Genomic DNA, 14,050 nt, shown 5'->3' with positions numbered 1-14,050 from the left:
CATATTTGATGCTTAAGATATTTGGCAGTTATAGTGTATATCTGACTCTGCAGGCAAAGAAGCTGAAAACTAAGTGTATGGTGTATGGTAAAGCAGGAGGCCTGACTTAGATCACAGTCACATTGTTGATCACTTAAGCTATTGATTACTTACAGATTGTTGATTAGGTCCAGTACACAGGGGTAACCATGCATGCTTCATGGGATCACATCTTACCCCTATCACTTACTAGCTATGTGGCCTAGAGCAAGTTATTCAACCTCTTCCTTATTTGTAACATGGGAATAATAGTAGACTGCTTTACGTGGTAGGGTAAGATTTCAAGGATTAAATGAGTTAAAGTTTGTAACATGCTTAAAACAGTGCCTGGTACATAAGTGCTACATATGTATTTGCTCAAAGCATTTAAGAGTTTTTATAAGACCTTTCTGATTTCAGTTTACTTACCTTTACAGGTAAGTAACAAATATAATAGTATCTGCAATTTCCCAGGATATTAAATAATTGTATGTAGAACTCCTAGCACAAAGCTTTGCATAAAGCACAATTCAGTAAATGTGGTTTTTCTTTCTCCCTTCTAAGACTGAAAGACTATCCAGGTTAATAAATATTGGAAGGGAACCTAATTCCACTCCTATCCAGTAATTTTCTCTTTCTGCATCTTTCAATATTTCTCTATAGCCCTTTCCAGCACACTCCCACTAGGCCATCAAGTTTACACTGCACACATACCCTGGCACACACTGATTGGCAAATAGAAGATGCTCAATAAATAGTTGCTAAATAAGTAACCCATTATTCAGCCATTCACTTCAGTGTACTTTGTCGACCCAGTGGTATCTTTAGATATTTTGAGATAGATTCAGCAAAATGAACAACTCATGATCCAGACGATTTTTTCTCTTTCCGTGTAAAAATTCCATTTATATAAAAATAACTGAGCAGGGCTGCAGCCAGCTGTCACTTCGTGTAGACATGTGCAAGCACACAGCCCTGTGTGACGAGCACAGTTCTTGAGTTGTGCCGTGTTACACTCTGTCAAATGGAATATGTTAGGAAAAGAAGTGTTAGCCCACAACTTTAAAGTTACAAGTAGGTATTTTGCAGATAGAAAAATAAGGGATGTGAAAGATATGTACTTAAAAAAAAAAAACCTTTTTGCTTTCAAAGTTTTAACAAGATAGGACTGATCTTAGTCTAAACCGTTGTACCAGAAGAAACTTTAGGATGTTTCTCATCTTCTCGATCCTCTTCCATTGTTTCTATTGTCCTGGGCAATAAATTTCAGTATTTGATCAAATAATGGCAGATTCCATGCTATCTCATTCAGGTATCCCCAGTTTATCTATAATGATTTTCCTCTTGTCAGCTCATTTCTTAAACCTTTGCTGAATCTGGTTTCAGTGGTACTATAAACAATCATCATTGCATTGTAAAACTGGAAACTCTCCACTAAAATAGTGTTTTGATCCAGGTTGCCATAGTAATAAGTGTATGCTCCCCTCTTTGGAGGCCTTGTTATATGAAGTATCTGTGATTTGCTCAGAATGGCCCCAGTTCATCTGTCAAAATGGGTTTTTCCTTTTTTAAAATAATGATCTAGAAAATCCCACAGTGGCCACAAATATTTTACAACCATAACGAGGAGCAATGGAGTAGTCAAGCTTTATAAATCTATGCCATTATTACATTAGAATAAATCATGTTTCTTAGGTATATTACATAGGCCTATGTAAGCCTAATTTCAGGTTTGCTATGCAACAAGGGTGCGGTTGTTTATAATGAAAAGAGAATTATTAAGTGTGACTTCAAAAATGCATCATATGTCAGTTCATGTAGAGAGACCCTGGAGCAAAAAAATGGAAATTACTTCTTATTTCTATCAAAATACTGCAAATAGCTATTCAGGTTCAAACTTAGTTACAATTAGAATGTGATGAGCAATGATTTTTTATAACAGCATGAAATTGTATATTCCCTTCACGTTTTGATTCAAATTATTCATTGGAAGGAGGGAGAAAAAAATGAGAAATCCTGCAAATTTATCAGTGTCACCATGAAAAAAAAATATGATGGTACATTATTTGAAATAAAAATGTTCCAGTCAGTTACAGTAATTTGATACAAGAACTATGGTATTTTTTTTTCCTGCAGGAATGAGAGTAAACAAACACTACATCAACAAACCAGCAATAGAATCCACAAAAAGGTGTAAGATCATTTTTCATCTAAGACAAATGGTTAAGTTGGTTACTTTCTGTAAGTCACTACCAGCTACAGGGTTATTTTATGTAATTCACTGCTGGCTACTGCCTCATAATATCTGATGTGGGAATATTAAAAACATCAGTGGGCGAAAGAACAGAAGAATCCATCTGTATTCAATGAATTCTAATTAAAAAGTAATTACAGCACAATGAGGTAGCTGCCAACTTTATTCCCTTTTCCTGACCACAAACCACACACATGGCGTATTAGTCTTCTGCTATTTGTATCCTGCTAAACAAGCAGAAAGCCAGCCAGGAACCAGACACACATTTCCTTGCATTTTTCAGGTGACTTAGTTTTAAACAACTGCAGCCCCAGAAGACGTTCAGGGGCAGAGGTGGTGCACATCTTCTGTTATAATTGACCTGGGCTTTGAGATTTCTCTGTCATGATGTATCCCAGAATGATGCATGATGGGAAGACCCTTGTTATTCCTCCACCAGCCGAGCCAAACGGACAAGATCAAGTAGGCCTGGGACTTGGGAAAAAAGGGAAGAAATATTGACAGATAAGTAACCACTCCAGGAAATGACAGGCAGCTGGAGCAGTGTCGGGACTCTCAGGATTCAGATGTAATCCTTTAACCTCATGCTCAAACTCTGTAATCTTTCAATGAGATGGAAGAGAGGAAGGAAAAAAGCAAATTGCTTAATCAAAGCCCTTAATATGTGACCAGGATTAGTAACTAAGTCAGAATGACAACCTGCAGATATAAAAAGGCTTCGTAAAATAGACTCAGGACTAATGAAGTTGTGTCTGTGGAGCTGAGAATAAGGAAAAGGTAACCTGGCATTTCAGTTGGCACAGATGCCTTTCTCTGTGAGAATCAGGCACTCAAAACTGTTTTCCTGACTACCACAATTTTCCTTTGGCTGCCAAGAGGAAGGGCCATAGCCCGCATTCCTTCTGGGTGGTGGAGCTCCCATTTCACCCATACTGTATAAAATCTTCTTTATCTAATAGACAACATAACAGGTGTCAGTAGGGTTTCCGTCTAAAGAAGAAGAATAGGCTTTGGCATAAGTCATTTGCTGCTGGGGGCACTAAAAGATGTCGAGGTTCTTCTTCAGAAAGGAAGTGCTAACAGGCTAAAGTGGCCCTTGTCAATTCACATTAAAAATGGAAAATAATAGCACGCTGGATTTATACAGCATCCTTGGAGGCAACCATCCATGTTATGAGTTTTTGTATTAACTTTCAGAAATGGTGGGAAGTGTACATCAATACCTCCGTTATATGACAGGGCATTTTTGTTATCACTATAATCATAGTTAAGTAGCAAGAGCATTTTTATTGAAAGCAATGTATTTCAGCCATTTTACCTTCTTCCTTCTCCCCAGTACATTAGCAATCTTCCATGAAGTAAGCAAACAAAAATGCCTTATATCACTCTGAAAGGCCGGTCCTGGATGACCTCCTAGAAGAATAGGATTTGGGGTTTACAATTGACCCCCCTACTGCCTCTCTTCTAGTTTTTTTATTAATTATCTATCACTGTATAATATATTTCCCCAAAATGTAAAAGCTTAAAATGAATTTATTATATTACAGTTCTGAATGTCAGGAATCTGAGACTGGCTTACCGGGATCATTTCTAAAACAGATCTCTCCTTCTGTCAGTCAGGGTTACATCACATGAAGGTTTCACTGGGGCTGGAAGATCTGCCTCCAAGAAGGAGGCTGGTGGTTCCAGCCTCTCATGGCTGGTGGTTCCATTCCTTAGTTCCTCAACCATACAACCTCTTTGTAAGGCTTAGGACATGGCAGCTGGTTTTTTCTGGAGGTGATCTAAGAGAAAGAGAGTGGGGGGAGAGTGTCCTTTATAACCTAATCTTGGCAGAGCATATTATCACGTCCTCTGTATGTGCTTGCTCACACGGACTAACCCTGGCATAATGTGGCAGATGACTGCACAAAGGAGTGAACACTAGGGGACAAGACCCACTGGAGGCTGGAACAACAATGCATACTACTAAATAAGTATGAGGTCTTTGGTTATTTTGGCATAAGTTAGGAGGAATGATGTTGTTGGTATAGAAAAGTGTGTGTATATTTTGCTGAATTCAGAAAAAGCATTGTGATGTCTACTCTCAGTTCAGGCTCTATAGAGAGTCCATGGACCAAAGCAGAGAGGCCCTTCTCAAAGTGGACTTTGAATATGAACAGTGTTGATTCTGCATCCATATGATAAAGGGTTACTCAGAGGGGGAGAGACTTTGACTTCGCTTGCAACATGTGGCTGCAGTGCCTGCTGTGTCCACCAGGGGGTCAGGGAAGAGCGGTTCCCTCCAAGGATTGGGCCAGCCATGGTGAAGAGATGCATGTAGAGGCGTCTTCAAAAGGCCTCTACAGAGAGACCATGAGCAGTGGGATTCTCCTTAGATAATAAAAATATTTGGTAAGTCAAAATGCTGACATTATGTGGATGGATACTAATAAACTAGTGAAGTTCATCAACAGTTATGTGTTCTTGTTTGAACTTTCAACAGTGAAGTTAAAAACTATATAATTCTAGATCTGCAGTACATGCTCTGCATAGGCTAAGGTAACTCAAATGTCACAGACCTTGTCTCATCAGATTCCCAAGCCACACATGCAACAACTGAGCATACAATCTGAATTCTTTGTTGAACCAGCTTTCAACATATCCACCTCTTTTTTGTCTCTGATTTTCCCTTTTCTAATCCCTACAACATCTCTCTTTTCTTCTGCTCCATCCCAATAATGAGCAGACTTAATATTCTCCATCCAGATATAGCATCTCTTCAGACATCCCTGGAGCATTTTTCCTTGGAATCGCCTATTTGTGAGCTGCATGAATAGATCACTAATGGAGGAACCATATTACCTTTTTTTTTTTTTTTTTTAATCTCCAATACCTAGTATAGCATCTGGCATATGAAGGTCTTGACTCAGTGTTTAAATCCAAATGAATTATAGCTCTACTCCTGACTTGTTGTATACCTCCTTTAATGCCAAAGCAGTCTTAACTTTGAGGATATTCTTACTAACATCCTAATGTCATTTATTTTTCCATTTTTAGTTTGAATACTCAGTATATACGAGACTAGGTGCTGGCTTTGCAGTGATGGGCACACCTACAGGTTTGTTCCCTGGAAACCCATCTTAGTAGATGATATCATGGATATGTGATAGTTTTTTTATATATTTGAAGGTAACTATTTCATGAGAGAGATGCTAAACTGCTATCAAGAGGACAGAATTGGCTCTATGAGTGGCCATTACCAGGACATAGAGGACAATTTAGTATTGGGGTTGTTGAACACTGGGAAGGAATCACCTTGAGCTATAAAGTGCTTTCCAGCACTAAAAGTCTAGATGATCATTTATCAGGAATACTATATGAATACTAATAACAACAATAGTGGCTAACAATTATAAGGTTATTACTGTATACCAGGTGCTATACATACTATGAAGAGGGTACTAGTATCATTTTAGAGACAGCTGTAGTTCTTTAGGAGAGTTTCCATTCAAGATGGCAATGTAAGAGGACCCTGAACTCACCTCCTCCAGGGGCACACCTTCTGAAAGAACTGAGGGCTGACTAAATAGCTTCTAAGAGACATGGTGGAAGGGTCCTCCATCCTGATGCTGCAAACTGCAGTAGGGAGGTATAGTACTGAGAGACTAGGAGCAGATTTGCCTACCTGGGCATGGAAAAAAAGCCATGGCTTAAAAAGGCAACGAGAATTTAAAGGAACCAGCCCTAGAACTCCATGAAATGGCAGGGAAGTCACTGGAACTCTTTCCAGGTCAGAGAGTCTGGCAAGCACCATGGTTTATAATCCCCCTTTACCTCAAGTACAGATGGGAGCAGGGTCTGGATGCCATAGCTGGTGGGCAACCTCAGTGGTCCCCAGGCCCCTCCCACACCATCCCCAGAGGCCCTGAGGCACAGAAAAAAAGCCACAGTTTAAAAGAGCCAGCCCTAGAACTCTATCAAACAGGAAGCAGGTGGAGGGACTGCTGGAACTCTCTTTGCATAGGAGGGGCTGGGGACTGCTACAGTTTACATTCCTCCTCTACCTTGATGGCATGAATAGGAGCAGCTTCTGGGTGCCCTAGCCAACCTACCATGTTGGTAAGCTCCAACATAGCACACACTGAGCCACCCCAGTCAGCCCTAACTACAACTCCAGCTCTTGTACCAAGGTAACACAAGCACAAAGCACCCCCAGAACACTCCAGGCCTGTACCACTTTGCCTCAAGACAGCTTGCTCAGGTACTTCTGTCACAGAGTACTCTAGGACCTCCCAGCTCATACTTGCTTTAGCTTAAGTCACCCCACTAGGGTGCCCCGTGCATGGAGTACCCCTGGAACCCCTAACCCTTGCCCATCTTGGTTTAATCCATCCTATCATGGCACCTCCTATGCTTAGTATCTCAGCCTGAACCCCACTCAGCTGTCCTGCTATGACACCCTTTTTGCAGAGAGTCACTTTTTGTCCTGGACACTTCAGCTCCAGCCACTCTGCTGTGGCACATGCTAAGCAAACAGCCCAGGAACACCCCTGCTTAAATCCATTTCAGCTATCTTGCCAAAGTGCCCTCTGCATGTAGAGCCCTAAGACCCCCACAGCCTGCAAGCATACCCCCTCCTCAGAGAGCCCCAGACCGCCATAGACTATGCCCACTTCAGCTCCAGCTATACCACCAGGGCAGCCCCAGCACAGAGTGCCCCATGAATCTCTGTCCATACAAGCCACACCACTAACCACTAGCCAGTGAAAGTCACCAAGCACACAGTCTACATTGACAGCCACATCCAAGATCATCCCTGCAAGTTTAGGAGGAATAGCTGTTCTACCTAATTCATAGAAACACATACAGAAAGTCAAGGAAAGTGGAGAGCCTGAAGAATATACTCCAAAAGAAAGAATAAGACAAAACCTCAGAAAAAGAACTAAATGAAATGGAGATAAGCAGTATACCTGATAAAGAGTTGAGAGTAATGATCTTAAATGTGCTTGCTAGCTTGGGGAAAAGAGTGGAAAAACTCTGTGAAACCTTCAACAAAGACATAGAAAATATAAAAAAGAATCAATTAGAGTTGAATAATACAATAACCAAAATGAAAAATACATTAGAGGGAATCAACAGTAGATTAGTGGATGCAGAACAACAGATCTGTGATCTGGAAAATAGGATAATGGATAGCACCCAAACTGAACAGCAAAAAGAAAAAGAGATAATTTTAAAAAGTGAGGGTAAATTAAAGCATCTCTTGGACAACATTAAATTAACAAACAATTCACTATATAGATCCCAGAAGGAGAAGAGAGAGACAGGCAGAAAACTTCCCAACATCAGGAAGGAAATAGACATCCAGGTTCAGGAAGCACAGAATTCCAAACAAGATAAACTGAAGGAAGTCCATACATGACACATAATTAAAATGTCAAAGGTAAAGACAAAGAGAGTATTTAAAAAGCTAGGAATAAAAAATAAAATGGTTACATACAAGGGAAACCCCATAAGGCTATCAGCTGATTTTTTAGCAGAAACTTTTCAAGCCAGAAGGGAGTGGCATGATGTTCTTGAAGTGCTGCAAGGAAAAAAACCTATAACAAACAATACCTAGCAAGTTTATTGTTCAGAATTTAAGGAGAAATGAAGAGCTTCCCAGGCAAATAAAAGTTAAGCACCACTAAACTAGGATATACTGTCCTTACTATACATAAAAAATGGAGGATGCAGTAAAGAATTTTAGAATATATTTGATCTTAAATGATCATCACTTAATATAGACCTCTATATACTTAGGATGTTATATATGAACTTTATGGTAACCACAAACCCAAAACCTGTAATAGATACACAGAAAAGAAAAAAAGCCAAACTTAACACTACAGAAAAGTCATCACAAAGAAAGTAAAAGAAGAAGAATGGAACAGAAGAACTACAAAAATAACCAGAAAACAATTAACAAAATGGTAAGAAGTATATGCCTATCAATAATTACTTTAAATGGAAACGGTCCAAACACTCCAACTGAAAGACACAGGGTAGGTAGCAGAATGTATTTAAAAACATGATCCAGCTACATTCTGCCAAAGGGGCCTCACCTTTTTAAAAAGATTTTATTTATAAATTTATTTTAGAGTGAGTATAAGCCAGGAGGAGAGACAAGTAGACTCCCCACTGAGCACAGAGCCTGAGGCAGGGCTCTCTCCCACTACTCTGAGATCATGACCTGAGCTGGAATCAAGAACTAGACACTCAACCAACGGAGCCACCTAGGTACCCCAAGGGACTCAATTTTATCTAAAGACACATATAGACTAAAAGTTAAGAACTGGAAAAGGATATTCCATGCTAATGGACATAGGGGGAAAAAAGCCAGGGGTGTTATGTTTATATCAGGCAAAGTAGATTTTAAAATAAAAACTGTAGCAAGAGTCAAAGAAGAGCATTATATAAAGATAAAGAAAGCACTCTAATAAGAGAACATAATAATTATAAATGTCTATGCATCCAACATGGGAGTACCTAAATACATATAGCAAATATTAACAGACACAAAGGGAGAAATTGACAGTAATACGATAATAGTAGGGGACTTTCACACCCCACTTACAGCAATGAATAGATCATCCAGACAGAAAATTAATAAGAAAACAGTGGCTTTGAACAACACATTAAACTAGATGGACTTAACACATATATAACAAAACATTCCATCAAAAAACAAAAAAAAAAAACCCAGAATACACATTCTTTTCAAATGCACAAGGAACATTCTCCAGGATAGGTCACATGTTAGGCCACAAACCAAATATCAATAAATTTAAGATGATTGAAATTCTATTTTTTCAAACCAGAACAATATTAAATTAGAAATCAATTGCAAGGAAAAAACCACAAATATGTGGAGCGTAAACAACATGCTACTAAACAACTAATGGTTCAACCAAGAAGTCAAAGAAGAAATTAAAAAAAAAATACATAGAGACAAATAAAAATGAAAACACAACAGTCCGAAACCCTTGGGACATAGTGAAAGCAATTATAACAGGGAAATATATAGCAATATAGGCCTACTTTAAGAAACAAGAAAAAGTTAAAATAATCGAACCCTACATGTGAATGAACAAAACCCAAAGTAGAAGGAAGGAAATAATACCAGAGCAGATATAAATTGCATATGGTCTTAAAATAATAAAATCTGAAGCTGGCTCTTTGAAAATATAAACAAAATTGCTAAACTTTTAGCCAAATTCATCAAGGAAAGAGAAAGAGAACCTAAATAAATCATAAATGACAGAGGAGAAGTAACAACTGATACCAGAGAAATACAAAGGAATAGAAGAGAATTCTATGAAAAATCACACACCAACAAATTGGACAATGTAGAAGAAATGGATAAATTCACTGAAGCATACAACCTTGTAAAACAGATTCAAAAAGAAATAGAAAATCTAAACCAAGCAGTTATTAGTAATGAATTGAATTGGTAATCAAAAAAGCTACCAAAAAATAAGTAAATAGAAGTCCAGGACCAGGTGGCTTCATAGGTTAAATCTAACAACACATGAAAGAGAGTTGATATGTATTCTGCTCAAACTATCCCAAAATTGAAGAGGAAGGAAAGCTTTCAATTACATTCTACAAACCAATATTATCCTGATACCAAAATCAAACTAAGATATCACACACAAAAGAAAACTATTAGCAATTTGCATTAAACAATATTTTAAATGGATCCATTTACCACAATCAAGTGAGACATTCCACAGACACAAGGATGGTTCAATATTTACAAATCAACCAACATGATACACCGCATTAATGAAACAAAGGATAAAAATCATATGATCATCTCAGTAGATGCAGAAAAGGCTTGTGACAAAATCCAACATCCATTCATCATAAAACTTCTCAAAAAACAGGTTTAGAGGGAACATACCTCAACACAGTGAAGGCCATATATGAAAAACCCAATGCTAACATCATACTCAATGGTGCAAAACTGAGAGCTTATCCCATAAGATCAGGTACAAAACAAGGATGTCCTGTGTCACCCTTCTATTCAACATAATACTAGAAGTTCCAGCCATAGCAATCAGACAAGAAAAAGAAATAAAAGCCACCTAAATTGGTAAGGAAGAAGTAAAACTTCTACTATTTGCAGATGACATAATACTATATATAGGAAACCCTGAATGCTCCACCAAAAAAGCTATTAAAAGTAATAAAGTCAGTAACATTGCAAGATATAAAGTTAATACCCAGAAATTGGCTGTGTTTCAGTATACTAATAAAGTAACAGGAAGAGAAGTTCAGAAAACAATTTCATCAAAGAACAAAACACCTGGGAATAAACTTAAGCAAAGAAGTAAAAGACCTTCTGTACTCTGAAAACTATAACCAATTAATAATATATATTTCATGCTTGTGGATTGGGAGAACTAGTATTATTAAATTTCCCAAAGCAATCTACATATTTAGTGCAATCCCTAGCAAAATAACATTCTTCACAGCATTTGAACAAATAATCTAAAAATGTGTATGGAACCACAAAAGACCCCAAATAGGTAAAGCAATCTTGAAAAAGAACAAAGCTGAAGGCCTCACAATCCCAGATTTGAAGATATACTACAAAGCTACAATAATTGAAACAGCATGGTACTGGCACAGAAATAGACACATAGACCAATAGAACAGAATAGAGAATGCAAGAAATAAACATATGCTTTTATGATCAATTAATCCATTACAAAGAAGGCAAGAATATACAGTGAGAAAAAGGCAGTTTCCTCAATACATGGGTGTTGGGAAAACTGGAAAGCCACATACAAAAAAATGAAACTGGACCATTTTCTTACCACCACACACAAAAATGAACTCAAAATGGATTAAAGACCTATATGTGAGACCTGAAACTGTAAAACTCCTAGAATAAAAAACAGTCAGTAATTTCTTTCTACAGCTGATGCCAAACGCTTTTCTAGATATGTCTCCTAAGACAACTGAAACAAAAGCAAAAAGAAACTGTTGGAACTATACCAAAATATAATTATAACTTTTGCACAGTGAAGGAAGCTGTAGCCAAACAACAAGACAACCTTATGAATGGGAGAAGATATTTGCAAATGATATATCTGATAAGGGGTTAATATCTAAAACACATAAAGAACTTATAAAATTCAGCACCAAAATAATAGAAATAACAATAATCTGATCAAAATAATGGGCAGGGATGCCTGGGTGGCTCAGTGGTTGAGTGTCTGCCTCTGGCTTAGCATGTGATCCTGGGGTCCTGGGTTCGAGTCCCATGTCATGGCCACCATGGAGAGCCTGCTTCTCCCTCTGCCTATGTCTCTGCCTCTCTCTGTCTCTCATGAATAAATAAAATCTTTTTAAAAAAATAATGGGCAAAGGACCTGAATAATCATTTTTTTCAAAGACCTACAGATGACCAACAGACACATGAAAAGAGGCCCAATATCACTAATCATCAGGCAAATGAAAATCAAAAACATTGCATCTTATATCTATCAGAATGGCTAAAATTATAAAAATAAGAAATAACAAGTGTTGGCAAGGATGTAGAGAAAATGCAACCCTCGTGCTTTATTGGTGGAATGTAAATAGATGTGACCACTGTGGAAAAAGTATGGAAGTTCTTCCAAAAATTCGAAATACCATATCCAGTAATTCCACTCCTGGGTATTTACCTGAAGAAAATGAAAACACCAATTCTAAGGATACTTGCTCCCCGATGTTTATTGCAGCATTATTTACAATAGCCAAGGTATAGAAGCAACCCAAGTATTATTATGAATAGATAAGGAAAATGTGGTATATGTATATACACAATGGAACATTAGTCATTAAAGAAGAATGAGATCTTGTCATTTGCAGCAACATGGATTAATCTAGAGAGTATAATGCTAAGTGAAATAAGTCAAAGACAAATATCACATGATTTCATTTATATGTGGCATCTAAAGAACAGAGCAAATGATTCAACAAAGAGAAAGCAAAATGAGACCTACAGAGAACAAACTGAAGGTGGGGTGGGGGTGGGGGTAGAGATGAGCAAAGTGGGTGAAGGAAGGTGGGAAAACATGCTTACAGTTATGGAATGAATGAGTCATGGAAATAAAAGACACAGCACAGGGATTATAGTCAGTGCTATTGTAATAGCATTGTCCAGTGACAGATGGTAGCTACACTTGTGAGCGTAGCATAGCATACAGAGGTGTTGAATCACTAAGTTGCACACCTGAAATTAATGTAACATTGTGTGTTACCTATAGTCACATAAAAGAAAAGCAACCAAAAATCTACTTTAAAATATTGAAAAACACAAAAAATCATCTATAATCCCGCCACTTAAAGACTAATCAAAGAAAGAAGAAGAAGGACTCAGCCCCTCCAATTCTGCCCTCCATTGTTCATAGCTAGGTTAAATTCATGAAAAGATAAAGGCAATTGATAATATTAATGAGAGTTAATAATGAAAAGAAATAGGTGACATGGTGTTTGTTGACATACTTGTGCGTATTTTTTCTTTCATAAATACACACACAAAAATACATATATAATTTTAGAGTTGACTGATTAAAATCTTGACTTGAACTGCATCTGACCCAACATTAAGAATGGAAACTGTCGGGATCCCTGGGTGGCGCAGCGGTTTGGCGCCTGCCTTTGGCCCAGGGCACGATCCTGGAGACCCGGGATCGAATCCCACGTCGGGCTCCCGGTGTATGGAGCCTGCTTCTCCCTCTGCCTGTGTCTCTGCCTCTCTCTCTCTCTCTGTGACTATCATAAATAAATTAAAAAAAAAAAAAAAAAAAAGAATGGAAACTGTCTTTTAAAATAAAACCTCAGGGGAGGGGGGAGGGGCAAGATGGCGGAAGAGTAGGGTCCCCAAATCACCTGTCCCCACCAAATTACCTAGATAACCTTCAAATTATCCTGAAAATCTACGAATTCGGCCTGAGATTTAAAGAGAGAACAGCTGGAACGCTACAGTGAGAAGAGTTCGCACTTCTATCAAGGTAGGAAGACGGGGAAAAAAGAAATAAAGAAACAAAAGGCATCCAAGGGGGAGGGGTCCCGCGAGGAGCCGGGCTGAGGCCGGGGCGAGTGTCCCCAGGACAGGAGAGCCCCGTCCCGGAGAAGCAGGAGCTGCACCGACCTTCCCGGGGGAAAGGGGCTCGCAGGGAGTTAGAGCAGGACCCCAGGAGGGCGGGGATGCCCTCAGGCTCCCTGGGACAGTAACAGACACCTGCGCCCCGGGAGAGTGCGCCGAGCTCCCTAAGGGCTACAGCGCCCACAGAGGGACCCGGAGCAGCTCGGAGGGGCTCGGGCGGCAGCTCGCGGAGGGGGCTGCGGGGCTCCAGGAGCAGCTCGGAGGGGCTTGGGCGTCGGCTCTGCGCGGACCGGGCTGCGCCACTGGGAGCAGGTCGGAGGGGCTCAAGCGGAGGCTACACGGAGGGGGCTGCGCGGGCGGGAGCGCGAATCCAACAGCGCAGGCCCGGGAGCACTGGGCGCCAGGACACAACCCAGGATCCGGCCTCCCCCCCCGGGACAGGGGCAGAGGCCGGGAGGGCCCAGGACCGCAGGGACGCTCCTGCCCTGCCCCGGAGCTTCCAGACCCCTGCAGACAAAGAGCTCCATAGTTACTGCGGGAGCTGACTCCAGGGCTCCAGAGCTGGACGCCGCCACTGCTGCTGTTCCTCCTGGGGCCTCACGGGGTAAACAACCCCCACTGAGCCCTGCACCAGGCAGGGGACAGAGCAGCTC

At 39.7% G+C, this 14,050-nt stretch overlaps 1 long non-coding RNA gene across 1 annotated transcript in view; it reads right to left on the bottom strand.

Annotated features, from left to right (window-relative positions):
- Positions 1-2,417: 2,417 nt before the first annotated feature.
- Positions 2,418-14,050, bottom strand: part of LOC144318428 (uncharacterized) — a 34,960-nt gene continuing 23,327 nt past the window's right edge. The window contains exons 3-4 of the long non-coding RNA XR_013384323.1: positions 3,852-4,056; positions 2,418-2,746 (exon numbers count right to left, since the gene is read on the bottom strand). This is a non-coding gene — a long non-coding RNA (uncharacterized LOC144318428). The remainder of the gene's footprint in view (positions 2,747-3,851; positions 4,057-14,050) is intronic.

The sequence above is a fragment of the Canis aureus genome, chromosome 8 (assembly GCF_053574225.1).
Source record: "Canis aureus isolate CA01 chromosome 8, VMU_Caureus_v.1.0, whole genome shotgun sequence".
Lineage (NCBI taxonomy): Eukaryota > Metazoa > Chordata > Mammalia > Carnivora > Canidae > Canis > Canis aureus.
This window is presented reverse-complemented; position numbering and strand designations above follow the sequence as displayed.